General features: G+C 38.6%; 1 protein-coding gene and 1 non-coding gene across 7 annotated transcripts in view; both read right to left on the bottom strand.

The window, feature by feature from the left end:
- TBCK (TBC1 domain containing kinase) overlaps positions 1 to 16,160 on the bottom strand; it is a 205,471-nt gene that overhangs the window by 38,097 nt on the left and 151,214 nt on the right. The window lies entirely within an intron of this gene.
- LOC117804503 lies at positions 1,568 to 1,701 on the bottom strand. Its single transcript, XR_004628987.1, has one exon. It is a non-coding gene; the product is annotated as a small nucleolar RNA SNORA71 (small nucleolar RNA).

Raw genomic sequence — 16,160 nt, 5'->3', positions numbered from 1 at the left:
TCTAATCGAATGTGTCATATATAAGGAGTTTCTCGAAGGAAAGAGCAATTGGTACATGAAATGGTAAGAGCAGAAGAAGAGAGGAATCACTGACAAATGCATCACTTTCTGAACTTTTGTGAGTGTACATCAGTGAAGAACTTTAAGATCACACATGCAAATTCCTCTGCAAATTAATTTTAAGAGATTAGTAAGTTATTCACTGTACAATTTCCACTTAGAGGTATAAAAATAAAACTTTCTCTGACACCTGTTGTCTCATTTAGTACTATTGACATTGGCATTTTCCTGTGTGACCGGGTTTCAAATTCATGGGACTTAATGCTTATGGACAGTGGACAAGAATTTAAAATAACTGTAGAAAAACTCTGGAAATATCTGTTAGTTTATCATTTCTGCCCCAGAACCTATATATACAATGCATATTAAGCTTAGACATCCAAATATCACAGGCCTATTTGTCTGAGATCTACTCTGTTAAAAAATTTGTATTTTGTAGCCAACCTAGAGTCAGAGGTTTTTTGTCTTTGTTTTGCAAGTTTGTAAGTTTTACTGAATGTGTGGGCAGAAAGGAAAGTGATAAGCAGGTATAATTCAAGAGAAAAATTCTTGGTCTTAAAGTCATTCCAGGTGCAGCAGAGGGACACAGGGCTGGCCTTCCCTGTCCATGGCCTCTCAGGACATTGTTGTCAAGACTCAGAGCCAGCTGAAGTGGACCCCGCCCCAGCCTCAGCGCCTTCCCTCTGATCTCCTATGTGAAGAGCTTGATCCATGGCGCTCTGAGTGGAGAGCAGGAGACGCTCTGGGGGTGCTTCCTGTGGGGACTCCTTCTCCATTCTCTGCCTCTCTGGTGTTCACAAGTACCACCAAGAGAATCTCAGGGAGAAACATCAGAAACCCAAGGCTCACTGACTCATGGCCTCGGAACTTACTTCAGTAGCCTCCGGATCTAAGACTGACCTTGGGGCCCCATGGCCTAATGCCTGGCTGTTAAGTTGGTACCTCTCATGGAACCTCTGCACACGCAGACCCATCTAGGACCTCTGCTCCAGGTTCTCCCTGAGGTCACTTCTCACATACACGGAACAGCAGTCATGAGACACTCCTGCAGGGGGCAAGAAGCACTTGGCACTGCTTACATGCCTAAGAAACTGCTATATTCACCAACAGGAAAACATTGGGAAATTCTGGGTCTTAGGAGGTGAATGCACTGAGAGCCTGCCTCCCTCTATCTACCTTGTGCTCAGTCACCTAAGGCTGACCTATTTTGGAACCTCTGAACATAAAGAAAACCTTGCAACTTTTCCTTTGCCTACATTACCAATGACCAGAACATAGGGTAGCCTGTAATCACCTCAAATGCAGGGACAGAAAAGGACATAGGGCCTCTGAAATTAAGAGATCAGTGTCAGAGGACCACAGTTGTGGTTCCACAACCAACTCAGACATGCACTGAGGCAGGACCCACTCTTGTTCTCCCTTTATAAAACCTCACAGAAACCACACTGAGCCAGGCACAGAGAGCATGCAGTAAGACAACACCTAAAAGGTGGTGGGGAGGAGGAAGTGTGGGCAAGCTCCAGAGTTTGGAAGACACAGGAGTGGACCCTCCAAACACGGGGAAGCACTTTCAGCAACTCCTCTCCCTGCACTATCAATGACCAGGACACGGAGAGACAATGACCACTTTCAAATGCAGGTGGAGTCAGAATTTACTCATCAGTGTTACTGAAAAAAAATCACCCTTCAGTAGAGTGGGCTCTCTGAAATGACTATCTGGATATTAGTTATAATCCTAACTAAGCAAGGAAAAATCTAAACCTGGAAACAAGACAGGCATTTTGCTGTGTGCATTAAAGTATTGGGAGAATGACTTGGTCATGATACCTGAGCACCTGAAATGGTAGACTTTAATGAGAGCACGTCTGTACACCCTTATGTTGAGTATGTAACCAGCAACCATAAGGGTGTAACTGTATACACTTCTGTTTTACATGTAAGGGCTCTTAAATAACCATAAAGGCATTTTAAGCTGTGAGAATACAGGGCTGGTATCTAGAACACTCGTTCCATATTTCCTGTCATGGATTCTGGCACTAACTTTAACCTGGTTACCAAGACAGATACATGGAAATAAGCACAGACACTCTGTTCTTCCTTATTCCTCATTCAATCTAACATATCCCTAAGTTCTACCAAAATACCTCGAGTATGTTCCCTGATTCATCGTCTTGTCTCAAGGATTCGTCGTTTCTTACATTGACTCTAGAAGCTGTTTGCTTCTCTCTATCCCCCTTTTCTCTGCTTCCTTATCACCTAAAGTGATTCCTTCTAATCTATCTTCCAAACACCATTTGAGCTAAAAATAAAAATCTAATCATGTAACCATTCCAAGACAAAGAAAACACTGAAGTGCCCCAGGACACTTTTATTAAGCTACGTTAAACTAACACTTAACTCTGACAAAGACATCACTAAACACACACACACACACACACACACACACACACACACACACGTAATATTTTTTATGAATAAAGATTATTTTTAAAAAATCTCAAAACTAGAAACTGAATGCAGTACCAACTTGAAAGAATGACATACTATAATCAAGTAGGGGCATGTTCCAGGAAGGGTGGTTCAATATTAGAAAAATTGTTTAAATAATTCATCGCCTTTATTAGTCAAAGGATACAAAGCATGTAATACCACTACAACGGACATAAAGCCATATGTGATAAAACTCAGCATTTGTTCTCAATTTTAGAAAAAGAAAAACTGATGGTAAACATGTATCAGAAAGAAAGTTAATTAGATGATGAAAGATGTTCTTTATTTCAAATATTTGACATTCTACTTAATGATGAGCCACACAGGTAGACTTATTAAAGTGAAAATGCGGAGCTATAGCTACCAGCATTATTATTTGTTATTGTTATGGAAGTTGCTACTGAGCCAGTAAGAAAAATAAATAAGGGTTATAAATATTGGAAAAGAAGAAATAAATTATTTTTACTTTTAGGTGATACAATAGTCTACTTAGAAACCTGAAAATCCAATAAAATTGGTTAAGAATTTGATAAGGTTTTAGTTACAACATCCATACCATAAAATCATTAGTTTTTCTATATGTCAGCAGAAGCCAGTCAGAAAATAAAATGAGCGAAAGTTTTCATTCACAATATCAGAATATTTCCCCCAAATAAAACATTTAGAAATAAGTACATCACATTTAAAGAAATGAAACAGTTTCATGATGGGCATTTGAAAAAAACTGAGAGAAGATGTTATCTAGAAAGAAATAGTCACTATTATAAGAACTTCATTTTTCTTTGGAGCAATGTATTAATATAAAACAATTTTATCAGACTCCTAAAAAGGATCTTTTTTTTCAATTTCGAAAAGTAAATTCTAAAATTCATTTGACAGACCAAATAGGTGAGAATGTCAAGAAAATATTGAAAAATAATACATTATTATATATTAAAACTGTATAAAATTAACAGTATGGTACTGCACCAGAACAGACCAAAAGATTAATAGGACATATGGGGTCACAGAAATAGGCTCAAAAACACATAAGTATTTGCTGAAAGAATAGGATGCCATGTCAATCACTAAGGGAAGGATGTATAATTTAGGACACAGGGTTGGCAAAACTTACTCTCTAAAGCCACTTGGAAATTAAGGATTTCAAAAGCTATATATAGCACTGGGTAATAAATGAGGCCAGTAGCACTGCTTTCAGAAGATACCTGATAGATTTGATAGTTTCTTGAAAGTTTTGAGAGCAAAGTATCATTTATTAAACATCTACTTTATAATTCAAGAACTTAAAATAAGACAGAACAGAAAGTGACATACATTGCATACATCTATACAGAGAGATCAATCTGAATGTTGAGCAAAAACAATTTTTTTAAAAACACTATCTCACTGAATAATTAGAATTGGAACAGTAACTGGAATACTAAAATACTCATCTAAAAGAAAGGTGGATATGAATCCGAAAGTATGAAGAGCACAAGTAAGCATATTTATGAGGCAGGAAACATCATAGGCTAACCAAGTATTTAATAATGTATATTTCAACACAATAAAAATATACTTTTTCTTGAGGACAACTTGTAAAAGCAAAAGTCAACTCAAAGGTTTTTTCAAGAGACACATAATATTTCTAAGAGAGAGACTGGATCAATATAAACGCACTAATGACAACACAGAGCCAGGTACCTCAATAGCTTGAATTTCTTGTATTTCTTTCTTATCTCCCATAGCAAATATAATAGGGCCCTGCCCAGCAAAGGTGCTAAGATGTTTGATAAATAATTGCACGAATGTGTAACAGAATGAAGAGTGATGTTTTCCCTATGTTGAAACAAAGAGATGTGTTGATATGCTATCAAATAACAGAAGCTATCAACCAAAGGCAACACCACCTCCTCTAGGACTAACTGAAAAGGAACAGAAGAGACTTCACTGTTTCAAACTATCACCCCAGCAACACCTTTCCTCCCAGTCTATATAAGGAGATTTAGTTGGGGGGGGGTTGTCAACTTTGTGGAGAGCACGATGTTCAGGATCAGGTGTACCCCCCCTTCCCATCCCACAGGGTAGAGGCGATTTCTGGACACGCACATCACCCTTCACAAGGCAAATGAGGGTGAGTGCTGATGACAATCATTTGAGGAGATCTGGGCATACCTGTAAGAAGGGGTGGCTGACTTTCTGTTTTGTAGAAGACTATCTGCTTACAAAGAAGACAGTAATCCGGCCTCTCTGAGCAGGCAAGAAGTAGGGAGACACGGCAGTGCTGAGAGAAGGGGTGGTAGACACCTTCTCTGATCTTAAATTCGCAAGCTGTACAGTGAGAACAATGATGCTTGCCTTATTTACCTCACAAATTTACTGTAAGGAGCAACTGGCATAACAGATATAAAAATGTTTGGTAGACTGTAGATCTTTATATAAAATAAGTTGTTGTTATTAAAAATTGAATCCCAATGAAGCAGCTTGAATTTCATGGTAGTCTTGTTATAGTCTAATTTTGAATGAATCATCAATTAACAAATATTTAACTAGCCTGTTCTGGCCATCTTGAGAGAGAGAAAATATCATTTCCACCTCAAAGAACCCACAATCTGGTTGTAAAGGCAAGACTAACATAAGTGAGGCAGTAAAACAATACGATAGCAGAAACATCTATAGAATGCTTACTCCGTGCTAGTCACTGTGATAAGCATCTGACATACATGAACTCATTTATGTCTTGCAACAATCCTATGAGGTGGGTTTTATTATTTTGCTCATTTTATAGATGAGGAAATTGGGGCACAGAGAGGTAAAATAACCTAATCAGTAAGTAATATATAATCAGTAAATAACAGAGACAGGATTGAAATTGGGTCAGTCTGGCTCTGGAGTTTGGGCTCCTAACCATAGGATTCCATGTATGGAATCACAGGTACATAGTATAAGAATTCAGACAAAGGAAGAAAAGCAGTATAGGCAGAATTAGCAAAATATAGGTGGAGTAAGTAGGACTTGAGTTAGGAGAAATCAGTAGGGTTTAGGTAAGTAGAAAAGAGAAAGAAGAGTGGTGCATAAGTGGATAACTCTAAGAGTTCTGAAATGTGAATGAACAAGGAAATGTTCCATAAATAATTATTGAGCACTTACTAGGTACCACACCTTGTGAGTGGGATACATTAATGAACAAAACAAAGATACTTGTTCTTATAGAACTTAAGTCAATAGGTGTGAAAAAGACAGTGAACAGACTGGTCTTACTGAGCTGAGCACCCACACTGGGAATTAGTGGGAAACAGTATTGAATAGGTGGGTAGGGAACAGATCATGAAGATTCTGAAAGATGAAGAAGCTTGAGGATATAAGAAATAGGTAAGTACTATAGGATTTTGGACGAATGTTTCACGTTAACAGCAATATCTGAGGGAAACTAATTTGGTTGTATTCTGAAGGATGAAATAAAGATGGGAAAAATGACAGCCAGAAAGACTTGTTAGAAAGTGAGTTTTATGAAGATTTAGATTAAATGATGACATTGGAAAATGAGAGCTTTGCTTTATTCACTATCCTCTTTTTTCCTTTAGTCTTTCCCTTTCTACTATTTTTTTTTTTTTTGCCAATTCTCTCCCATCCACAGTGAAAGATACATTAAAACAACAAAATAATAAATAATAAAATTACTCTCCAAGGGGTGAGTCCTTGTCTAGCTACTATCCCTTTATCTTTTCATCTCTACTTCCTCCTTGCCATTCATTCCTGAAATCACTGAAACTCGGTTTCTGTCATGACACAGAAGAAGAAATGGTTCATTTGTCTAGGAAAAAGTGGACGATTTGGGAATACTAAAGGGAAAAAAGACATATGAAAAGCACTATAAGAAAATATATAAAAGATAAAGGAAAGAGATGAGTAAATGATGGCTCTTAAATTTTGAATATGGGTGATTAGGGAAAAAAGATGGTAACAGTGGCAAACAGTAAATAAGGGGAAGAAAAGTTCAGACTTGGGTATGTGAAATCGAGGTTGCATAGGGTCTGCTAAAGACGAAGTATTGAGAATGCAGTTAGAGATAGAAACTGGTGTTTGAGAGAAGTCATGGCTGGACTTACAGTTTTGGAATTCTCAACATAAAAATTACAGTTTAAGTTATGAAAAAAGAGAAACAATTTGAATAAAAAGGGAAAAATGGCAGGAAAAAAATCCTAGTTTTGGTAGGCACATCTATACACTGCTGAAAAAATTAAATTATATAAACTATTATTATGGCTTGGAAATACATAAGGTTGAGATTTTTTTAGGGTATCCATCAATTCTTATTATTCCATATGTCTACAATAAAGAGACTGCTTGCTTTCTTAGCGCTAGATATTTTGAACTTTTGTAGGAAGAGGGATGGATTTTTACAAATGGCACAGGAGGACATTAACTATCATTCTCAAAGGAATTTTAACAAAGAAAAATTACCTTTGAAAACATTATCAATCTACAAAGATATTTTTATCTATGTATTTAAGGCAATAAATTGTTTCTGTGGCATTTTGGTGTTTTCATTTCTCTCTCATGTTTTTAGAGAAAAAAGGGAGGGGTTACTATTTCTAAGATATAGAAATATAGTATCTGAAACGGAGTTTGAAATAAAACTGTCACGCTCTGGAAGCTGCATAATATAGCTCTCACACTAGACAGAATATTTTTTCTCCCTGAAATAAAAGAGAGATAATGTATATGAATATGAAACACAAAGAAGAGTGGAGATAGAATTTTTTTTCAGTGATTAGGGATTTTATGCTAAAATTTTCCCAGATGTGCTCCTGAAAAATTGCATGTAAGCTAAATTTCTGTAAAGAGAGTAATTCTCCCTTTTATATACAATATCATCTTGGAGATATTTCATCTTTCTGGGCCACAGTTTTCTTAAGTATAAAATAAAGGGGTAGGAATAGATATCTTTTGCCTCTTTTAGCTCCAGAACTCTATGACCTTATTTCTGATAGATTTTCAACTGGCAATAGGTCCCAAAACTTTTGCTTACTTTTTGGGACAAAAGTTAGACATCTGTAGGTAATACTTAATGACACCAGAGGAATTTCTACTTAAAGAGATTCAGGAGTGACTCTAATTGTGAGGCTTAGTAAAGTGTTGTTCATACAGCATGACTTGCTTATGCAAACTTAGATAACTGAGAACTTGTGCATTTTATAGACAGCTGGGAAATATTTCATATTTCACATTGGTTGAAGTGAAGGCAGACAGAAGTTATAGAAACAGAAGAACTCTAACATCAGTGATTTATGGGGCAAAAACAAGGTCAACATGGCAATGTGTGGGAGATGGTGGTGCTGGTACTGTTGTATATAAGTTTCTAAAATATTCTGGAAATAATTTTTGAAATAAAGCCAGAACCTGATAAATTTCCTAGGCTGAGGTAAACAAGATGAAAGTTAAACATGAGAATGGTTCCACTCAGCTGAACTCCTAAAAGTGGAACTTAGGACACCCTCTTTCTGGAATGTGATTGAGCTGCTTTTCCACATAGGATTGGAAGGTCAGCGTTCAATGGCAGCAGAAATTCAGGGAGCAGAGCCAGCTGATGACTGAGAGGTCACAGCATTTTAGTTAGTCCAATAGGTATTTTCACCTCAAACTCTAGTGTCAAGGTAGCCGTCATTTGAACTGGGTTGCTGATTTCATTACCTTTCTCTCTCATTCTTACCTTTTTCCTTATACACTGAAGTGATTAGCACTGCTATTTTTGCTCAGTGTTCCTTGTGACTTGGGAAATTCCCCCAACATTCCCCTCACTATACAACGAGCACATGTCAAATAAATGACCCAACAACACTCTCTGGCTGGAAGCTTCAGTAAATCCCTGTGAAATAAGGTCTGGAGATCTGCCTCTCTCATCCTTATTGCCGTGCCAAGGACAAGGCAAATGAGCTCTCTAAAGTGCTTGTGGTATTAACAGTTATTACCATGATTAATATCTAGTGGAATGTTCAGCTAATATGCATCAGCCAACCATTTTTATCTTAATATAATTGAGATGTCCCAAGTGAAGGGAAATCGGTTTCCCCTGTGAAGATAGAAGACTGTTAAAAATCTTATGATGAAGGAAGGATACTCAGTTGTCTCTAATCTCAAACCATTTATTTTAATATACTATAAACCACCCCAGACAATTCTTATGAGAATATAGATACAGAAATATCAATGCCCATAATATACTTACTATATTTCAAACTTCTTTCACATAAATGACAAGATTTAATAAAATCAGAAAGTTTATGTACATGTCACAACCAATCTAATGTCAGGGGTCATGGAGATGTACTTTAGGATTATAACATATAATATTTATTTTGGAATATGAACTGATAAATCTGAATGGTTCCTTTCCATGTTAAATTGGTTAGAGCCCATTTTTTTTTCATATTTTCTGATAGAAAATAAAAGCATTTCAGGGGTAAACTAATTTTTCAATTCATTTAAGATCTGACTAGAGTTCTAGATCCTGAAACATAAATTGGGCATAAAGAAGCAGAATTTTATAAGAAAGTCTAATAAATTATTTGATGTACAAAAAGTCTGTATAAATATAACAAAAGTCTGTTAAATGTAACAGCAAAAGTCTTAAATATAACAGTTAGTTATCACTAACTAAAATTACCAGCAATAATGGAACAGATAAATTGCTGAAATATTTACTCTAGATATATTCTATTTTAAAGTGTTAACTTAAAAAAAAGTCTTCATAGCCTCCATTTGGCTTAATATAACACGATATGTAGTTAAAAAGTTATCTAAGAAGGGATAGCTAGGTGGCTCAACCCCTAGGTGTTAACACCTGACTCTTTATTTTGGCTCTGACTCTGCATCTGACTCTTTATTTTGGCTCAGGTCATGATCTCAGGGTCATAAGATTGGGCCTGGCTGGGCGTGAGCTTGCTTAAAATTCTCTCTCCCTCTCCCACTATATCTCCCCTCTGCTCTCTCTTTCTCTCTCTCTCTAACAAAAAAAAAAAAAAAAAAAAAAAAAAAAGAAATTTATTTGGGGCACCTGGTTATCCTAGTCAGCTAAGTGCCTGCCTTCAGCTCAGGTCATGATCTCAGGGTCCTGGGATCGAGCCCTACATCAGACTCCTGGGATTGAGCCCCACATCAGACTTCCTGCTCAGCGGAGAGCCTACTTCTCCCTCTGCCCCTCCCCCTGGCTCGTGCACTCTCTCTCTCTCTCGCTCTCTATCTCAAGTAAATAAATAAGATAAAAAAATAAAGTAAAAAAAGTTATCTAAGAGAAGGAAAAGTACTTCATAAAGGAGTTACAGGCGATATTTCTTGTGATGAAGTAAATCTTCAAAAAACTATAATGACTAACAAGGTACAGATATATTTCAATAATTATATACTCTATTAATTTTTTTTTAAAGATTTTATTTATTTATTCAACAGAGATAGAGACAGCCAGCGAGAGAGGGAACACAAGCAGAGGGAGTGGGAGAGGAAGAAGCAGGCTCATAGCGGAGGAGCCTGATGTGGGGCTCGATCCCATAATGCCGGGATCACGCCCTGAGCCGAAGGCAGACGCTTAACCGCTGTGCCACCCAGGCGCCCCTCTATTAATTTTTTTTTAATCCTTTGGCACTTCTGGTCACAGTGACAGATATCTGAATGTTCAAAAGTATTTTTTTAATAGAAAAAAATAGATATTCTATTGCAAAGCCAAATGATAAATTTATCATTAAAACACATGAGGTTACTTTAATTGAAATGATAATAATGCTATAAATGGTAATAATACCACATAGAATAAAGAATTAACCAACAAATGACAAATGGACATACATATACAGAATTTGGTACTAGCCTCTCAGGAAAGGTAATTTAAAATTACTTATTATCACATACTACTAGAAATAATTATCTCCTTTCCAGTCAAACAAGATACAAATAACTTCCTGGTATCTTAAATTTAACTGAAATTTATATTTTAGCTTTTGCTGGTGAATTTTCAGTAAGGTTTCATTGCTCTTCAAATCTAGACAATTTCTTTTTTTCCAAATCGCTCTCAAAATTACAGGATTTCTCATACCATGACTTCTTACAGTGCTTCCATCCAATGGTGAGCAAGGACTTTAAAATATCTCTGGCTTAAACTAAATGTTTAGTGGTTTTTGACAGGACTGATACCTTCAACATAAACAGAAATTAGGACAGACCCTAGATTAAGAATGGACTCTAAAAGCTGAAACATTATAAAAAGAGAAAGCTCAGGAGCCAATAGTCATGGCCTATCTTTGCTTCCTACTGAGTATCAGAACAACATTGTGAAAGACTTTTGATAATATTTTTAAGAAATCAGAATGGAGATAAGATGGCGGAGGAGTAGGGAACCTCTTTTTCAGCCGGTCCCCTGAGTACAGTTGGATAGGTACCAGACCAGCCTGAACAACCACGGAATCAGCCTGAGATGCAGGAAGATACATCTGGATCTCTACAAATGAACAACTCCAGCGCTGAGTATTGAGGTATGAAGCGGGGAGCCGTGAAACCGCGCACAGGTATTGGAAGATAAACGGAAGGGGGAGGGAGCCGCTGTGTTCGGGCACCGGGAAGCGGTAGCCACCTGCACGGGGAGCGGGCAGACTCGTGGACCGGCACCCGCGAGAAAGCAGACTGGGACTGTGAGCCGCTGGGGAACTCGCGCCACCAGACTGAAACGGAGCTCCGGTGCGCTCACTGGAACCAGACTGAGACTGGGAGCTCCGGGAGCACACGGGGTGGCTGGTGGCTGGCAGTGTTAGAAACACAAAGGACAGAGACGTGCCAGCCCTGGAAGTGGGGGCTGGGACGCCGGGTGTGGGACGCACATCCCGGGATGCTGCAGGGTTGAGCAGCACCAACAGAAACAGAGTTAAAGTGGCCAGAACATCAGTGGAACGGTCCGCGATCCCTCTGTTCTGAGACAGAGGCTGAGATTCGGCCACTGCTGCTCTGACTCTCAGAAGAGGAACAGCAGACCGCCAGGGAAAGCTGCCAGAGAACAAAAGCCTGGAAATACCGGCTCACAGTGTGCCCATCCCCACACCCCTCGGTGGGGACACAGAGACTCTACCCAAACAGGGTTGCCTGAGTATCAGCGGGGCAGGCCCCTGCCCCAGAAGGCAGGCTGAAAAATCAAGAAGCCCACATCCCTAAGATCCCTATAAAACAAGGGTGCACGGCCTGGATCCCGGTCAATAATTTGGGCTCTGGACAACTCCACAACCTTTCCTCATCAGAATGACGAGGAGAAATCCCCCCCCCCCAGCTAAGAAAATACAATGAGTCTGTGGCCTCTGCCACAGTACTAATGGATATGGATATAACCAAATTATCAGAAATGGAGTTCAGAGTAACAATGGTCAAGATGGTGTGTAGACTTGAAAAAAGTATTAACGCAAATGTTAATGAGAATATAGAATCTCTAAGGGCGGAAATGAGAGCGAATCTGGCAGAAATTAAAAATTCTATGAGCCAAATGCAGTCAAAACTAGAGGCTCTGACGGCCAGGGTCACCGAGGCAGAAGAACATATCAGCAAATTGGAGGATGGGTTAGTAGAAGAAAAAACGAAAATAGAAGCTGGTCTTAAAAAAATCCACGCCCACGAATGTAGATTACGGGAGATTACTGACTCTATGAAACGATCCAATGTCAGAATCATCGGCATCCCTGAAGGGGTGGAGAAAAACAGAGGTCTAGAAGAGATATTTGAACAAATTGTAGCTGAAAACTTCCCTAATCTAGCAAGGGAAACAAGCATTCGTGTCCAAGAGGCAGAGAGGACCCCATCCAAGCTCAACCAGGACAAACCTACGCCACGGCATGTCATAGTGCAATTCGCAAATATTAGATCCAAGGATACAGTATTTAAAGCAGCCAGGGCAACANGCCACGGCATGTCATAGTGCAATTCGCAAATATTAGATCCAAGGATACAGTATTGAAAGCGGCCAGGGCAAAGAAATTTCTCACGTACCAAGGCAAAGGTATCAGGATTACGTCAGACCTGTCTACAGAGACCTGGAATGAGAGAAAGGCTTGGGGGGGCATTTTTAAAGCTCTTTCAGAGAAAAACATGCAGCCAAGGATCCTTTATCCAGCAAAGCTGTCATTCAGAATTGATGGAGAAATAAAGACGTTCCAGAATCGCCAGTCATTGACCAATTTTGTAACCATGAAACCAGCCCTACAGGAGATATTAAGGGGGGGGGTCTATAAAAGTAAAAAGGCCCCAAGAGTGATACAGAACAGAAAGACAACCGATACAAAGACTTTAAAGAGAAATGGCATCATTAAAATCATATCTGTCAATAATCTCTATCAATCTAAATGGCTTAAACTCTCCCATAAAACGCCACAGGGTTGCAGATTGGATAAAAAGACATGACCCATCCATTTGCTGTCTACAAGAGACTCATTTTGAACCCAAAGATGCATTCAGACTTAGAGTAAGGGGATGGAGTACCATCTTCCACGCAAATGGACCTCAAAAGAAAGCTGGAGTAGCAATTCTCATATCAGATAGACTGGATTTTAAACTAGAGGCCATAGAGAGAGATACAGAAGGGCACTATATTATTCTTAAAGGAAGTATTCAACAAGTGGATATGACAATTATTAATATATATGCCCCCAACAGGGGAGCAGCAAGATACACAAGCCAACTCTTAACCAAAATAAAGAGACATATAGATAAGAACACAGTAATAGTAGGGGACCTCAACACCCCACTATCAGAAATAGACAGATCACCTAAGCAAGAAATCAGCAAAGAAACAAGAGCTTTGAATGCCATACTCGACGAGTTGGACCTCGTAGATATATACAGAACACTACACCCCAGAACCAAAGAATACTCATTCTATTCAAATGCCCATGGAACATTCTCAAGAATAGATCATGCTCTGGGACACAAAACAGGTCTCAGCCAATACCAAAAGATTGAAATTATCCCCTGCATATTCTCAGACCACAACGCTCTGAAATTGGAACTCAACCACAAGGAAAAACCTGGAAGAAACTCAAACACTTGGAGGCTAAGAACCATCCTGCTCAAGNCTAAGAACCATCCTGCTCAGGAATGATTCGATAAACCAGGAAATCAAAAATCAATTTAAACAATGTATGGAGACCAACGAGAATGAAAACACAACGGTCCAAACCTATGGGAATACTGCAAAGTAAGTCCTAAGGGGGAAATACATAGCCATCCAAGCCTCACTCAAAAGAATAGAAAAATCTAAAATGCAGTTTTTATATTCTCACCTCAAGAAGCTGGAACAGAACAGATGGACAGGCCTAATCCACTCACGAGGAGTTGACCAAGATTAGAGCAGAAATCAATGGAATGAATTAGAGACCAGAACCACAGTAGAGCAGATCAACAGGACTAGAAGCTGGTTCTTTGANAATAAAATTGACAGACCACTGGCAAGACTTATCCAAAAGAATAGAGAAAGGACCCAAATTAATAAAATTATGAATGAAAAAGGAGAGGTCACGACCAACACCAATGAAATTGGAAGGATTATTAGAAACTTTTATCAACAGCTTTATGCCAATAAATTAAGCAATCTGGAAGAGATGGAGGCCTTCCTGGAAACCTATAAACTACCATGACTGAAACAGGAAGAAATTGATTTTTTAAACAGGCCAATTAATTATGAAGAGATTGGAACAGTGATAAACAACCTTCCAAAAAAACAAAACTCCAGGCCCGGGGATTTCTGGGGAATTCTACCAAACATTCAAAGAAGAAATAATACCTATTGTCCTAAAGCTATTTCAAAAAATAGAAACAGAAGGAAAGCTACCAAACTCATTCTATGAGGCCAATATTACCTTGATCCCAAACCAGGCAAAGACCCCCTCAAAAAGGAGAATTACAGACAGACNCTTATCCAAAAGAATAGAGAAAGGACCCAAATTAATAAAATTATGAATGAAAAAGGAGAGGTCACGACCAACACCAATGAAATTGGAAGGATTATTAGAAACTTTTATCAACAGCTTTATGCCAATAAATTAAGCAATCTGGAAGAGATGGAGGCCTTCCTGGAAACCTATAAACTACCATGACTGAAACAGGAAGAAATTGATTTTTTAAACAGGCCAATTAATTATGAAGAGATTGGAACAGTGATAAACAACCTTCCAAAAAAACAAAACTCCAGGCCCGGGGATTTCTGGGGAATTCTACCAAACATTCAAAGAAGAAATAATACCTATTGTCCTAAAGCTATTTCAAAAAATAGAAACAGAAGGAAAGCTACCAAACTCATTCTATGAGGCCAATATTACCTTGATCCCAAACCAGGCAAAGACCCCCTCAAAAAGGAGAATTACAGACAGACTTCTCTAATGAATATGGACGCCAAAATCCTCAACAAGATCCTGGCTAACAGAATCCAACAGTACATTAAAAGGATTATCCATCATGACCAAGTGGGATTCATCCCTGGGATGCAAGGGTGGTTCAACATTCGCAAATCTATCAGTGTCTTAGATTTTATCCAGAAAGAAAAATTCAAAAATCATAAGATTCTCTCAATAGATGCAGAAAAAGTATTTGACAAAATACAGCATCCTTTCCTGATTAAAACCCTTCATAGTGTAGGGATAGAGGGTACATTCCTCAATCTCATAAAAACCATCTATGAAAAGTCTATAGCAAATATCATTCTCAATGGGGAAAAGCTGGAAGTCTTTCCCTTAAGATCAGGAACACAACAAGGAGGCCCACTCTCACCATTATTATTCAACATAGTTCTAGAAGTCCTTGCAACAGCAATCAGACAACAAAAAGGGATAAGGTATCCAAATCGGCAAAGAAGAAGTCAATGCGTCTCTCTTCGCAGATGACATGATACTCTATGTGGAAAACCCAAAAGAATCCACTCTCAAACTATTAGAAGTTACAGAGCAATTCAGTAATGTGGCGGGATACAAAAGCAATGCTCAGAAATCAGTTGCATTTCTATACACGAATAATGAGACTGAAGAAAGAGATATTAGGGAATCCATCCCATTTACAATAGCACCAGAAACCATATGCTACCTTGGAATTAACTTAACCAGAGACGTAAAGGATCTCTATTCTAGAAACTATAAATCACTCTTGAAAGACATTGAAGAGGGGCGCCTGGGTGGCACAGCTGTTAAGCATCTGCCTTCAGCTCAGGGCGTGATACTGGCGTTATGGGACCGAGCCCCACATCAGGCTCTTCTGCTATGAGCCTGCTTCTTCCTCTCCCACTCCCCCTGCTTGTGTTCCCTCTCTCGCTGGCTGTCTCTCTCTCTGTCAAATANTCTCTCTCTGTCAAATAAATAAATAAAATCTTAAAAAAAAAAAAGACATTGAAGAAGACACAAAAAGTTGGAAAAATATTCCATGCTCATGGATCGGAAGAATTAACATAGTTAAAATGTCCATGCCACCCAGAGCAATCTACACTTTCAGTGCTATCCCGATCAAAATACCAAGGACATTTTTCAACGAATTGGAACAAATAGTCCTTAAAGTTGTATGGAACCAGAAAAGGCCCCGAATCGCCAAGGAACTGTTGAAAAGGAAAAACAAAGCTGGGGGCA

This window comes from Ailuropoda melanoleuca, chromosome 11 (genome assembly GCF_002007445.2).
Source record: "Ailuropoda melanoleuca isolate Jingjing chromosome 11, ASM200744v2, whole genome shotgun sequence".
Classification (NCBI taxonomy): Eukaryota; Metazoa; Chordata; class Mammalia; order Carnivora; family Ursidae; genus Ailuropoda; species Ailuropoda melanoleuca.
This window is presented reverse-complemented; position numbering and strand designations above follow the sequence as displayed.